General features: G+C 35.5%; 1 pseudogene; it reads left to right on the forward strand.

Annotated features, from left to right (window-relative positions):
* The first annotated feature begins 2742 nt into the window (after positions 1-2742).
* LOC113687318 (cysteine-rich receptor-like protein kinase 10) lies at positions 2743-15155 on the forward strand (annotated as a pseudogene).
* Positions 15156-16795: the final 1640 nt, after the last annotated feature.

Consider the following 16795-nt stretch of genomic DNA (forward strand, 5'->3'; position numbering starts at 1 on the left):
CAGAACAGGCTGGAGGGGTCACAAGCGGTCCCACTTAAAACCCAGTCTTCTAGACAGAATTTACGTGCAAGGTGTATTATCACAAATATACCCGTGTTTACATAAATAATATGTACACACGAATAAGAATAAATACACCCAAATGAACCGTATAAAAACGCTACAAATATACCCGACAAATATATTGAATACTATACTACAATAGAAAAGAAACTACTAAATAAATGCGGAATAAATAAAAGAGATAAGGAAAGAACTAATCCGAAAAATTGATAACGGAGTTCGACCAATTTTGCCTAATCTCTGAGCACCGCTCAAGCGACCAGCTCTTATAAATTTTGGAAGAAGAAAAAATTACAAAAGAATCACAAAATCCTTTTGATGTAATTCTTTTGTAAGTGTATTTGGTAAATATTATTAGGAACCTTGAGAGTCCTTTTATAACTCTCAAGCAATCCTACAACTTCCAAAACAACCGATGTGGGATTAAATGTTTGCCAAAAAAATGTCAACAATTTTGGTTTGGAAAAGTCATCAATTTCTGCCACCAAAGTCAACAACTACAAGGTTACCAGAGAGACTAAAACTTCCAGAATGGACTAGATTTACATAATCGGATGCTCGTGAGTTTGAAAAAAATCATACAAGAATGGGCTTTCCACTACTATATACATCAAGAGGCTAAAACTTTGATGAGAAACTGTTCCAAGATTTTGAATTGAAACAGTCAACCTTGAAAAAATTTCTACCTTCGGTATAAATTGAACCAGAAGAATTACTTTATAAGTAGTAAAAGCCCTTTGGGAAAGCATATGGCATCTTAATCCAAGCTTTATACACCAAATTATGACGGATTCAATGCAACTATGCTATGCAGACTTTTCTATGCAAGATTATGAGTTTTTCTTATTTCCAAGTCATGGTTCTGCTGTTGTAGAATACAAAAACCATGAAACTTCATCATAAACGGCTCTGTATCATATAACTTCTAGGTTTAATAGGTTCTCCAATTTTCTAGAGTATACATGGGTTAGGATCACGATCTTGAAACTGCTAAAACATGAATATGTCAAACCTTCAGCCATGAATTCTTCTTGTTTTTCATCATTGAATTTTCAGGATCATACGGTTTAGAACATGATCATAAGTTATCATAGGATACTCTGAAAGATTTTAATGTAAAACAATAACAATTTGTAAGTAACATGAAATAGAAGTAGCGGTTTTACCCTACACAAAGAATTCCTTCTCTTTCTTCTCCGCCCTCCAATCCTCTCTCTGTCATCCACAATTACTAAGGAATATATCAGGGCCTACTAGCTAGTAGTAATAAAGGGTTTTTTAGGATCCTTCAATACTTAACACTTTTGTACTTATTTAATCTTTGTGGAATTAGGTTGGACAGCACTTAAAATTCCTTGCTAAAGTTCCAATGTGGAGCAAGAAAATACTTGTTCCTTTTCATTCTTGAAAAACCCTTTTCCTCTAAGTCCTTTTTTTTTTACAAAAATCTGTTCTTCTTTTCCCTTTCTGGACAATCATAAATGTTAATAATAACTAAAACAATAAAAATTATTCACATTTGATAATTGCAGCATTTATGAAACTAAAACACTAATAGGTCGTAGAATAATTACTAAACAGAATAAATATCTAAACTAGATACAAGCATCTTATGAACAACACAAATGTGTACTCCAAAATATACATATGTTGTAAGATTGGGTGATTTTGACAACAAAAATACTGAATTAGATATAAAATCACGAACAAAAAACAATATAAACAGAACACCAATCTTGAAAAGTTAATTTTAACATAAATGAGATGCCGACAAGCACATGGAGTATGAAATTGATAATATAAATTGGACAGGTATTTCTTTCGTTGTAGGGCCTTTTGATTTAATGCTTATCTCGTGATATTCCCACTATAGCCAAAGAAAAAGAAAAGTCTATGAAATGTAAACAAGTTGGACAAAAAGGTGAAGACACTAATATATATTGCAAATTGTATTTTCGACAACGAAAATTATTGGAAGTTTCAATCCAATAACGAAAATGCGACAGACTTTACATGATTTAACTAGGTTAAATTAAACCCAGCCCCCCCCCCCCCCCAACACAACAAAAATAATCTTTCATATTGGAACATGATCCCTTTAGGATTTCAAAATATTTATGTAACCTCCTGTGGTTTCATGTAATATGAAAAATGGACAGGAAGCACCAATAGTTACACTGATTAAACCATACATAAAAACGTGTGTGATAAAATCAAAATATCTATTTAAATTCCCTACGATTTGCATGAATATTCAATTTAGCCCTCAATAGTTTTTGCTTTTATCCACATTATTCTCGTATGATTTTATGTACGGTGGTTACAGTGTTGATTGATTTAGTATGCTTAAATAAGGACACTACTAGTAACTAAAAATATTATGGGATTTATTTTCTTTCCAATTTTCACTTTACATGAAATCACATGAGATTTATGTGGGTATTTAGCAATATTAGGTCGTTTATGTGACAACAAGTGAATCCACGGGGGATTATGTATAATCTATCCTTTTAACTGTATCTAGAGAACTCTTTCTCAGACCAGTATGAACTCTGAACTACTAGGTAGGGATTCAGTCTGGGTCCACTTTATTCTTCTCAGCATTAGTCAAATTCCAATTATCCTCCACAAGTGACGTTGTTCGATACCTTTAGCATCTACTGACTAGAGAATCTTGGTTACAGGCCAGTCAGCTGATGGTTCACGACCAGGCGACTTGGTTGTAAGACTTGCCAAGGTCAAGTTTTCCCAGGCCATAAGTTTTCCTGGCTTATACAACTTTCATGATCCCTCAAACAATACTTAATTTGGCTCCTAATCTACCAATCTAGTTTGTAGGTTGTTAGCCTTTTACTCTTTTGATGCCTTCCTTTGAAATGATCTCCAGAAATTTGTTGTTCCACTTCAAATATTACATGCTTTGTTTGCTTAGCTTCCATACCATTGAATATTGTTGTTCCACTTCCAACGACACAGACCCCTGGAACTATCTTGACTCTTACTGTGGAAATATTACATACAATCCTAACAGTCCTTCCGGCAGCATTTACAGAGCCAATCTGAATTTCTTGCTTTACAATCTGTCTTCGCATGCATCTCGGACAGACAACAATGGCTTCTATAATTTCAGTACTGGCGATGACCCTTCAAACAAGGTCTATGGCCTCTTTCTCTGTCGAGGTGATGTCCACACTGATGTTTGCAAAGAATGCGTCGCAGATGCCCACACACGACTACTTCATGAGTGCCCAAATCAAACAGCTGCTATTGTTTGGTATGACGAGTGCTTGGTACGTTTTTCTGACCAGACGATCTTCTCCAAGGCTGATTTGGGAGAGAATGTGACTAGGCGCAATCCATTCGATGTCCCTGGACCTGACTGGGACAAATTCAAAATGGTATTGATCAATTTATTGCATAACGCTGCGGATGAGGCTGCAAATCATACCATGGGCAAAAAGTTTGCTGTCCAAGAAGGCAATTATTCCACTGATCAAAAGAGATTGTATACCCTTACGCAGTGCACACCAGATCTATCCCCTTATGACTGCAAAAGTTGCCTCAGAGAGGCTATAATGGATGTACCCGCGTGCTGTTCCAAGAAGCAGGGAGGGAGAGTACTTTATCCAAGCTGTAATCTGAGGTATGAGGTCTCCAGCTTCTATGATAATGTATCCTCTGCCTCGCCAAACTCTCCTGGCGGTCCTCCTCCTAATTCCACTGAAGGTAAGTTCTGCAGCCTTGCTATGGCCGTCTCTTCTTGGAATTGGTGTTGAATACAATCTTAATTCTTACAATTTCTTGTTTGTAGTAAATTCTAGGTCGAAAATGAAAAGCACTAAATTTACATCCTTCATTTTAAATTCATACCTTTGTTATTGGAATTAATATTATTGAAGTTAGTAGAATATGTAAATATAGGATGATGGGTGTGAATTCACTTTCAAACGAAAGGAGACCACCACGTAACTTAATGAATTTTCTAAGTCAAATTTTAGTTGAATACGTAACAGTAAGATTTCCGCATCAGCACATCTTACTGATCACATGCATCATCATTTGTAATTTATGGAAGATTTTAAGTGGTCATACTTCTTAGGACAGTAAATTTAGTCTTTTTGCAAGCATTAGCACTGTAATAACTATTGAATATATGTTGAAGTAGAATTGTTATGGTCATTACGGAATCCCTTTAACTGTGATGGCCTGACGTGCATTACGTTTTTATTTAGTTATCTATCCATTTATCTATTATATGGTTTTTAAAAATCATATACTTATATTATAATTTTATTTTGATTGGTTGATCAGCATACATGAATATTAAGTGCATTTGAGAAAGTTTTTGCATTCAATTTGTTATAAACATTTACATAGTGTAAAAGGGCTCAAGTTCATGGAAAATTTTGCAATGATTAATCAAATGGAAAAAGTTTGGTATTTTTAATTTAACTTTTGTGTGTAACTAAAATAGTACATGAGTTATATTATGGGCGGTATTGATTGCAAAATTACGTAAAAAAAATGAATTTTCTATGGCATAATGCAAAGAAGAATCCATTTTAGTTTTTCCAATTTTAGACAAAGACATTCAAGAAGATCGAGGATGTATTGTACGCATGTGAAAGATTTTCCGTTATAGTGCAATATAATTTGTTTGCTAGTTTAAAATCTGATATTAAATAAGTAAATTAATGGTACTTCTTCATGGTTTAATGTTTTGCCTCTTAACCTCTTGTGGTTTCAAAATCGCAATTTTACCTTAGTTGTGCTTTCTGCTTTGGTAACGAGGAGGTTGGCTCATGAACTAAAATATTAGGGATATATATGTAAAATATTAGGGATATATATGTAATTTTACTATTAAAATAAAAAATAATATATATATATATAATTGAGTTGGCTCATGAACTATCGAGTTGAATAGTTTTGAACTCGAGTTCAAATTCGAATTCGACTTGATTAGGTTGAGCATGCCTCAAGTTTGATGTTGATCGAGCTCGAGTTATCATGAGCAACACATCGAGCTCAAGTCGAGCTTTGAATTGAGTTGCTCGTAAGCGGTTCAATTCGTTTACAACCCTACCAATGACTTGACCATCCGGCCGAAAGGATTTCCAATTTGATTGAAGAATGAGTTGGTCCGATCAAACCTGTTTGACATGGTGGTTCAATCAGAGCCCGTTCGGTTTTCCAGTTGATTGGGTTCTTTTTTTTAATACAATTGTGGATCATTGTTTTTGAAATAAAGTGTAATATAATTTTTACTAGATTTGTATGTTGGATTTCCACTTAAATGTGTAAAAACTTTTACTACTTGCTTAGTTTTTACTTGATAATTAAATGTTTTATTAAATAAACTTGTTTACTTTTTTTGTTAGAAAATTAATTCTTTTGACTTTCAAACTTACAATATTTGAGTTGTTAAAAATTATTTTATTTTTTGAAAGATAAAATAATAAAAATGATGCTATACCTTTGAAAATAAGTGATACAATTTTGTTCTATATTTGAATGTGTTATTTATTTATGTACAAGTACAGTAAAATGAAATTAAATCTTCTATTAGTATTTGTATGTTCACTGTATATCTTTCAAAGTATAATAATTAGTATCTAAAAGTACTTTATTGCTATTTTATATTTGTAAATATTAATTTAGTACCCACTAGTTCAACCAATGACTGATTGGTTAAACTAGTCACCCATTGCCTTGGTCCCTTTGTTGGATTTCTTGTCCGATCGAATTTTTTGAGCTGTCTTTTGCTTAATTATATCAGTGCATTTTGGTCATTTCGTCCATTTCCGTTAAGTTTAACAGATTCCGTCACCTTTACAATTTAGTTCAAAGCATGAGGGGTTGTGTTGTATATTTTGAAACTATGGGGGGCTTTTCTGTGTATTAGGTTAACCACAGGGGTTTTTTTGTTTTTTACCCAATAAGAAATAAGGATTTGCACTTCTACACAAGGCTGCAAGTGCATAGGCTAAAGAATTTTTGGTGATTTGTCTCTCTTCTTAATTTTCGTAATTAATTTTCTTCGACCTTTTTTCTTCTATAGCAATTCTTTGGCCTAAAAAGGCAATCTCATTTGTTTGGTTTTATTTTCAAAATATTTGCCATTGTTGTCATTTCTTTATAATCACTAGGTCTGGACAGCCTCGCTTACAATTTGTAGTCGTAATTTGGTCCAAACACAGTTAAGCTTGTGTATGTTCAAACCTCAGGGGAGTTTCTTAATACTAATCCATAATATTGAAAATTGATGATGAAAATCTCTCTTCATTTACCATCAACATGAAGCATGTGAGACCAAGGTAGTGAAAAACTTTTAAAGAATATTTGAAAAAAAAATCTTTCAAATAATGTGTTTTTGCATAGCTTTTTGGGTTAGGCTCTTCTCCATTAATTGAAGAAAATTTTTTCTCCATTACACCTAAGTAAACATGGTTATAATACTATGTTTGAAATAAAAGGTCATCCAAATTATATTTCTGGTGTTGTTTAAAGTATATTAAAAAATTCAAATTAAATTGATTAAATTTTACTATTGGATCAAACTTGACATTTTTTAAAATATAATTTTGGCCCATATTGCACCGTCAAAGTGTTTTGTACAAATTGAATGACAAAAAATTCATAAATGAGAATGAATTTTAAGTATGTTGATCTACTTGTGGAAGTAAAATTATTGACATAAATAGACTGTTATGAAAAATTTAGGCACATAAAAGGTGAGAAAGTAATAGAGAGGATCTCAACTCTAGCTTTTTGTCTATGTAAGGCTGTCTCAGAGTGACTCTGCCTCGAAGTTTAATAAACTTGATCTCCTATGATCAGCTGACTTTCGAAGCTAAATTAAACTAACTTTCATCCAGGCAAAGGGCGAAGCCCCCCGCGAGCAGCTTTTTCAATTGCTGTCCCATTAATTGGGGTTGCTGTTGTGCTATTTGTCATGGCTTTAGTTTTCCTGAAAAGAAGATTGCGGAAGAGTTATGTTGCAATGGCACCGGAAACAAGTGGTAAAGTTTATTGATTGCAATTACAGGAAACCTCAGAGGTTTTTGAACTAATAAATTGAGTGAAGTTGCTTATCCCTGGTGTAGATGGAGTTGCTGAAATCTTAACAGCCGAATCCTTACAGTATAGCTTAACTGAAATTCAAATTGCCACAAATAACTTCTCTGTGGATAACAAAATTGGCGAAGGTGGATTTGGTCGTGTATACAAGGTCTTTGCATGAAATATTTTGCTTTTGTGAATTTGAATATCTACACATTTAATATTTCAATTAAATTCTAGTATGCATGTTTAATCAGGGTGTACTTGGTAATGGACAAGAAGTAGCTGTTAAAAGGCTGTCAAGGAGCTCAGTGCAAGGTGCAGAAGAATTTAAAAATTAGATTGTAGTAGTTGCAAAGCTTCAACACAGAAATCTAGTTCGGCTATTGGGATTTTGCCTGGAAGGAGAAGAAAAGATACTCATCTATGAATTTGTTGCCAACAAAAGCCTTGACTACTTTCTCTTTGGTGGGTTCAATCTAGACATACTTATAGTAATTTTTTGTTGTTTCATGTGATCTTGTTCTATTTTACTTGACTTGCCATTTTATGGAAATGACGGACAAATTGCCTCTAGACAAATGTTTAATTGGTGTGAATTCTAGTTTAGACCCTTAAACCACAGACGCACTCAAACTTTAGTTCTTAAACTTTAATTTTGGATACTTCACCTCCTAATGCATCACATTTGTCACACATCATCACAATCTTTTGTATACACTGTCAGTGTAAGAAAGATTAATCAATCTTTTTATATGATTAAACTTGAAATAGAGAGTATTGACTATTGCCTATTGTGAATATTGACATTACCTAATTGAAGTTTTTAAGAATGTACACCTTATGAGTGGGATTATTTCGAAAAGGCTTGGAACCATTGGAGACGCGGCCAAACTTTAGCTCTTTTGGATTCAAGCATTGGAGATTCTTATGCCAGAAATGAAGTCATTCAATGCATCCAAGTTGGCTTACTCTGTGTTGAAGAAGATGCCAGTAAAAGACCCACAATGGCTTCCGTGGTCTGCATGCTCAATCCTGGTTCTGTTTCCCTACCAACTCCACATCGTCCGGCAGTTTTCCGGAGCAATGGATCGGAGAGCAGGGTAGACGAGCTGAAAGTTGATCAATCCAACACTCAAAGAATTTCAGCTCCAAACTCTGTCAATGATGCATCAATTACTGAACCATATCCCAGATGAAGGAAGAAATAGGCCAATTCTGGAAGAAAATATCAAGTTCATCATCAGCATTATGTTGTAGATTTTGAAGCATGATTCATTTACCGGGAAGGTATCTAAATTTGCCCACTATTGTTGGAAATTAGGGAATTTTTCTGACAGGTTGTCAGCTTGTGCAATAATAAAAACCTGCTCAACTAAAGTTAATTTTTGTAAATAGTGGTAAGTAAGGTCGAATCCACAGGAACTGGGGATAAATGTTTTTTTTCAAATCCACAGTAACAAAGGGGGTGTTTTTGTGCAGAAGGTGACAATCAAAGAAATTCAAATAAAATCTAAGAAATTGCTAAAAATTAAATAATAATTTACTAAAATCAAATGAATAATAATTAAGGCTCTAGCCAAGAAATAACTTCAGCAATGGTTCACCTAATTGATCATCGATGCAAAGCCAATTCCAATTATTTACTAATAAATAGGTTATAACTGCCAAACAAGCGATGACAGTCAACCCCTTCTTACTGTGTCGGTGATTAAGGTACGCCTGTTAATCACTGCTCTAATTGAGAAATAATCCTCGGTACGCCCGTAAGATTTAATTCCCCAATTACCTTACGTATTAGAGGAGTCCTATTCTAACCAAATAATGCACTACCAGGATTATTTTATATTAGTCCGCATATTTCTCTGACACAAACCCAATCGTGCCAGTTGTCACTATTTTAGAGCAATTAAACAATTACAAATTTAACACTCTAATTGACATCAAGTTGCTAAATTAATTAATTATCTGGATCCAAAACAATCAATTAATTGAACAATCACAAGCGCTGTAATCAGGGAATATGCGAATACCAATAAATAAAAGAAAAAAATAAAATTAAATCGATCTCACAATTTTTAGGCGAATCAAAACATCCGTTGTTTCTTTACTAGAAAAGGGAATTTAGCTCATTCCCAATGCAAAAGACCCATACGAACTCGAAGAGAAAGCAGCGGCCATTGATTGAAAAATGGGCAAATTCAATTCGATCGAAGGCATAAAGAAAAGCAAAGTTACAGAGATTGATCTAATGTCTTCCTTTCATCCCATCATATGAAGGAAGGAAAAGATACTAAAAAACAAAACGGGAAAAGTCAAAAGCTAAAAGAATCCCCTCCAAAGTAGTGCTAGTCTTATGCTATTTCTATATTTCCTATCTAAGTGCTACTACTGTTGTGCGGCATCTCTCCAATTGCTAATCCTAGAAAACTCCTAGTTAACCCAGGAAACGGGCTCCGTTGTAGCACAATTGTGGGCCATGGTTGTAGATCTTTTTGGAAGCTCCCCACGTATTGAATATTTCTCAAGAAGGCCTCCCTTTTTAGCACTTTTCTGCTCCACCTCCTGTAATTCAGGCCAAATACCAAATATAAGTATATATTAACAATTAAAACAATATTTTGTAAGGACAAAGCGGGAAATTAACAATAAAATGACCAACAATTAACACCCGATCAATTCCCCCCACACCTGAATCATGCTTGTCCTCAAGTATGAGAACAGCAATCAAACACCAAAATTTGACCATGGTCATCGCTCCATCCCCCATATTGCCAAGATACCAAGAAAAATCATATATCAAGCATCAGTGATCAAAATCCGAGAAACATCACCCCGATTAGCTTCTAAACCACAAACTCCTCTAATTTCAGGTTAACTAATCTAAGAAGAAGGAATGACGCACAACATTTATCACCAAATGGTCCAATTATTAATCAAAATCTCAACATTAAATTCACAAATCGGCAAGCTGACTTTTATCATACACTAACACAACTTTCACTTCTTTTTTTTCGCTATTTGTTTATTTATTTTTTCAATAGCACAAAAGACTTAGTCTCTAGCCATCGAAGCCTTTTAACGTGAATTCCAACATTTGTCAGATGAAGGAGCTCGGTTACTCAGCTCCTATCGCTATACGACCACGTACTCATAGAAATTATTACTTTTTGACGTGAGAATCGACACTTTAGGTGAAAACCCCTAGTTACTCAATAGTAATGACTAGCGGAGTACAATCAACTTTATTTCACAGCTAGATAACACAATAACTCAAAATAACATAGTAAAAGAAAACAAAAATAGCAACTGCTAGTCTCATTTCTTCAAATATGGAGAACTAAAGTTAATACTGGACCAATTCACATGAAAATGCCAACAATCATTCTCAATGCCTAGAAGAGTTAATCAAAAATTAGAAAGGCTACATAATTACTGATATTCACCAAAGGGATGCTCTTGGACTCAACCACATCAACTCGATATACTTTTATTACGAAAGCTTGACAATAGTAGCATCGAGTAGACAATCCAACATCAAATGACACCAACTAGCAAAAACTAGACAAAAATACATCAAATGACACCAAATAGCAAAAACTAGACAAAAACTAAAAATAGACAAGGTAACTAAAAGCTAAAAAGTAAAAGCAAAAAGGAAACATCTGAAAAATAAAACTAAAAACATTAGCACCCCATCTAATCCCCCCCACATCTAAATGACACATTGTCCTCAATGTGGCAAAGAAACAGCAAAAGCAGGGAAAATGGGTAATAGAACTCCCCTGGAATCGGGTCAAAGTGGTGGGCGAGGCGGGGATTGGGGTGGAAAACCCGCTTGCTGCATAAATGCCGCCAAATTCTGTGCCATGGCAGCCACATTGTTGTCGATGTTAATCATCCGAGCCTCCAAATTTTGAATCTGCGTCCGGAGCTGGTGCCAGTCCTCAGCCCCTGGAGTTGGAGGGGGCGGAGCGAAGGTAGACGGGCCGGGATCACCGCCATAGGTACTAAGAGGCTACTCAATCAACCAGAAATAGAATTTTTAAGAAATATGGAGACTACCAAGTGCAATGGAATAACAAATGAAAAACCTCTAGTGAAGCCAACAGACAACAGCTGAGGCTCTCAATTTGGCAATGTAATGCACAAGAAACGGTCCACTAGATTAACAATACAAATCGCTGAGCAATGGACCCCCAACAATTGAACCAATACAAGAATTCAGCTCCAAATACCACAACAATTAAACTTAAAGAGCAATGGACATCCCACTAGTTCCACTCGAACATACTCTGAGCAGTGCTAGTGTCTAAACAAATCACTAAATTTCAGCAATCAGACACACTACCATCCAAATAACTTTCAAACAAAGGAACCGGCAGAAGTGCCGTCAAAAATTATCCCTACAGATGAAATAAAAGCCTCAAGTAGTCAAAACCCAATCATTGCTCAACAATGCAATCAGTACCAGAAAACAACCCCAAGCAGAGCAACAATTAGGCTCAACGGGACAGAGAAAACTAAACAAATCAGCCCCTACTTTTATTGACCAAGAAACCTAAGAAAAAGGGCACAAAATCTAGCAATTTAGGACCCAAAAAATACAATTGGAGGAAAAAATTCAAATACCTCCACCTGTCAAAAATTGACAGGTGGTGACGTCGCGGCAAGGAGAGAGACGCGGCAAAGAAGAAAAGGGCGAGACGGCCGGCGAACTGCGTTGGCAGGGGGCGCACGACGGTAGCTCACGGTCATTGGCAGGAGCTGGTGCATGTGAGCTAGTGAGATCGATGGGTTGAGTTGGAGTGGAGGTGCGCAGCTGGAGTGGCGATGGTGGTGGCGGACAGTGAGATCGAGAGAGGGAAACGGCGGCTGTGCGTGAAGAAATGGAGGTGGCGACGTTGGTGGCAGTCCGTGGGATTTAGTCGGTAAGTTAGGCTCGCCAGAGGAGAGAGAAGAGCAGGTGGAGGGATGAGCAGCGTGCGGCTGTCGCTTGGTGTACGCGCCGCGACGGTGGAAGGCTGGGCTCGGCGGCGCTAGTGTTTGGATAGAGGGGCGGCGGTGAAGGGTTTCGGCCAAAAGAGTGAAGAAGGAAAGGGAAACAGGGGCAGCGGGGGAGAAGAGGAAGAAAAGGGAAAGAAAGAAAGAAAGAAAAGAAAGAAAAGAAAAGAGAAAAAGAAAAACAAAATAGTTTTTGGTTTTTTCTTTGGGGTTTTTTTTTAAAAAAAAAAAACCTTTCTTTGGATTTTTTTTATCTTTTTTCTTTTCTCAATATTATGAATAAAATTCACTTTCAAAATTCAAAATTAGAGATTAAAAGAAAATCAAAATTTTTTCTCAAAGTTTGAATACTTAGCTTTCCAGCAAACATGACGCGGGCACGTCATGTAGACACAAAGTGAAGAGCTTTTCAGGTGACTTGACGTGGGCACGTCATGAGGGCCAGAATCCTTCTGACCATGAGCTCTCCATACGACTTGACGCGGGCGCGTCATGTTAGAGAGACACCTACCAATCATCAAAAATGAAAATTGAAATCCGAAATCAGTCAAACTCAAGGAAAACATGTTTAAACTAACAAACAAAAACGAACAAATGACTAACAGAAATTGGATTGCCTCCCAATGAGCGCCTTTCTTTAACGTCTTTAGCTAGACATTGTCATATTTGTTCATGGAGGATAAAATCTTGTGACTCATTTTAATGATTCATCCTTTATATAGTTCTAATAACCCTCGTATATAGAGTAATCCTTGAATACACGAGTTACGGTCTTCTATGGACTAGTAAATGGCACCAAATAAGTCAACGATAATTTGAATTCTCCATTCACTCCTTCCTCACATGCATTTATTGGTTCAAGATATCTTGCAATCGCCACTTTTAACTTATTCTTGTCATGAAATTCAAAATTTTCTGATATAATAAAGTCAATCTTATTAACAGGAATTGAAGAATAAGAATCATAAGAATATTGATTAAGGAATGGAGAAAATGTCACCGCATTTGGAGATTGTTCATTGGATTCATTCACTTGGATGAGTTGATGTTGGGGTCTCATTTTTTGCACTTCAACTTCCTTTTCAATTGCATCTTTAGATCCATTTTCTTGAGACTCTTGTAGCTCCATGTCACTTGGCCAGACAAACACATTCTCATCTTTCTTAACGTTGACGATGGTCTGTGAGGGTAATTCTTCATAATTTGAAGGTCAAGACGTTACAATATCATTGGAGGTATAGCAAAAGGACTTCTTTATCTGCATGAGGATTCTCGTCTAAGAATTGTTCATCGCGATCTCAAAGCAAGCAATATATTATTGGATGGAAATATGAGTCCAATATATTTTGGCATGGCAAAGATTTGTGGAGTTGATCAATCTGAAGGAAACACAAATAGAATTGCTGGCACAGTGTAAGTTTTGCTCCCGTACTATCTTTTCTCACATAATATCACTTTGAATCTTTCATGGAAAATTATGTACACCTCCATTTGATTGCATCATTCGGATTATCTTTGTTCTGATTATAACAATCGTTGTGGCTTGTAGTGGTTATATGGCTCCTGAATACACAAGGTGGGGTCAGTTCTCACTAAAGTCAGACGTGTTTAGTTTTGGGGTTGTAATTTTGGAAATTGTCACGGGCAAGAAGAGCAGTGACTTCCATCAATCTAGAGATTCCGAAGACCTTCTAAGCTATGTAAGTACAAATTGCAAAACCTTTGCTATAGTTGTTACTTTTTTTTCTTTTATTTTGGCTTTTGCAGAACTGGGGAGGAGGCCGGATTTGATATTGGCAGTCCTAATTTTCAACCTTTTATCTTTTCTTTTCTTTTTCATTATTAAATTCACCTAAACTTGCAATACCATTTTTTGTGTGAACCAGACCAAAATGGCACGATAATTTATGAACTACCTGCCCTAAATAAATACGTATTTCTGTTTATGTGCTTCTTATGGAAATTTTTAGATGTCGGATGCAAGACTTGTCATAATTGCTATTCTTTCTCTCGTTTTGTACGTTGTCACACACTCAAAGTAGACACACTCAAAGTAGAGTACTTGTAAATTTCAGTAAAGACCATTGTACTTCTTTCTCAGGTTATACTTAACTACAATGATGGGAAAAAAGGTTGCGATTCGAAATCTTTTATGAATAAATCTCATATATCAGACAGTGTATATACTACCATCGTTAGATTCATAACATGTATGCAAAAGTTGAATTTAAAATTCAAATTTTGTATAATTGTTGTTCATCCAACACTGACAACAGTGTATACACTGTCAATGTAAAAAAGATTAATCAATCTTTTTATATGATTAAACTTGAAATAGAGAGTATTGACAATTGCCTATTGTGAATATTGACATTTACCTGTATATCTATTTAAGCTAATTGAAGGTTTTATGTGTGAACTCCTTATAAGTTGTATTATTTCAAAAAGGTTTGGAAGCATTGGAGACGTGGCGAACCTTTAGCTCTTTTGGATTCAAGTATTGGAGATTCTTTTGCCAAAAATGAAGTCATTCAATGTGTCCAATTAGGCTTACTATGTGTTGAAGAATGTGTCAGTGAAAGGCCTACAATGGTTTCCGTGGTCAATATGCTCAATAGTAGCTCTGTTACCATACCAACTCCACATCGTCCAGCAGTTTTCCGGAGCCATGGATCGGAAAACATTGTGGAAGAGCTGGAAGTTGAGCAATCTAATACCGAAAGAATTTCAATTCCAAGCTCTGTAAATGAGGCATCAATTACAGAACCATACCCCAGATAGGGGAAGAAATAGGCCAATTCTGGTTGGGAATATTGAGTGCATCACCAGCACCACATTGTAGTGTTTGTTGCATGACTCGTTTACCAGGAAGGTATCATTCTCCACTAGTGTTGTAAATTAGCTTCTTCACACTTGAGGATTTAAGGAAGTGCTTGAAAGAAAAATGCAAGTTGTTGTTGCACTATAGATTTTTTTTTTCTTAAAAAAAATAGACAACATGTCTTGAGCAAAGTTGGCTTTTATCACTTATATATAGCAAAGATGGCTTCCAATTATTTTTTCACTATTTGTTGTCTTCTTTATCATAGTATCAGAGCAAGAATCATAGGGTCATTGTTTAAAATAATACTTTGGTATAAACTTAAACTAGAAACTGTGATGGGAATTATCTGAAATAGTGCGGGATAGTAGAAGTCTTCACCACGAGTCAAATGCCTAGAACAAACGTTTCCTCCTCAAGTACCAAATTATGCAAGCAATGATTCCTCCTCGATGCCAACCATGTTTTGAGTTTACAAGTCAAATGCCTACAAACAAGCAATGATTGCTCCTGCAACATCAATTATGTTTTGTTGTCCAAGTTTTTGAGCTGCATATTTTGGACAAAAACAACTTGGAATATACACTTGAAGTAGTAAAACTATACATGTTTCGTAACAATTTACTCCACAACATTGGCAAAGTTTCTGCTATGAATTGGTTCGATCAGGCTTTTGCTTTACACCAAATTTTAAAAGCCAAAATATCCCATTTTGTGTAAGTATACAAATCATTTATCAAATATAGGGGATATTAGATGTCGATCCCACAAGAAATATTATCAACTATCGGTGTTATTCGAACTCCTCTTTTATTTAGATTATTACAAATAAAGCAAATGGATCTACACTACCAACATGCAACACAAGTAGTAATAATTGACATGCATAATTGACATGCAAATATGCTTAGTGTTATGGAATTACTATCTAATTATGCAAATGAAATAACCAATTAATTGAATTCATTATTTTGGTTGGTTATGACGTAATTTCCAAATATATGTGATACATGCTTTCACTTATGTATTAACTGTACCTATAACTATCCTATTCCTTAATGTGATATGAAACTAGCTATATATTCATTAAATTCTATGAAATTAAATGAAACAAGCCATCAAAACCACTTGGATTTTTCAACTTAGAACTCGAACTAGCTGCATATGAAATAAGAAGCCTCTGAACATTAGAGCTTAGAGCAGCAGTGATCCAAGTTTTCATACAAAATGGATCATACACGTCTAGAAACAAAAGGTGACACCCTTTGATCGATGAATTCTTAGAAAGAGCAAGAACTCTGTCCACAAAGTTCATAAAATCTGTCTTTTTAGGCTGCTTCTTCCTCTTCCATTTCCTCCGCCTGTGCCAGTAACAAAATCTCTTTCTATCATCAAAGGTTAAGTTGTAAATGGAAGTCCATTTGTACTCCCATTTCCTTGACAAGACACTAGTTCTAACAGCATCCTCTGTTGGCAAACAGGATAGGATGTGACTCAAAACACTTTCGGGAAGTTCACTGATTCTATCTTTTTTACTGTCCAATAATTCCTTACTTCGACTTCTTCTCTTGTCCGTGCTTCCAATTTTTCAACTTAGAACTCGAACTAGCTAAGATCACTTGGATTTTGGATTAGAACTGGAATTGGTTGGTTGATTCCTTCATTCGTTGGAAGCCAGAATTCCATATTTGTAGGTTAGTTGGGAAAACGGAAGGTCTGCTTAGTTGCAATTGACACTGTTAAGGTTCTCAATAATAATTCAATGTATTTGGTAACAAGGAAAACGCAAACTGACTTTTCACAAGTACTCTCCCTAAACCATACGTACGCATATTTAGGAACTCT

Source organism: Coffea arabica, chromosome 5e, assembly GCF_036785885.1.
Source record: "Coffea arabica cultivar ET-39 chromosome 5e, Coffea Arabica ET-39 HiFi, whole genome shotgun sequence".
NCBI classification, from domain to species: Eukaryota; Viridiplantae; Streptophyta; class Magnoliopsida; order Gentianales; family Rubiaceae; genus Coffea; species Coffea arabica.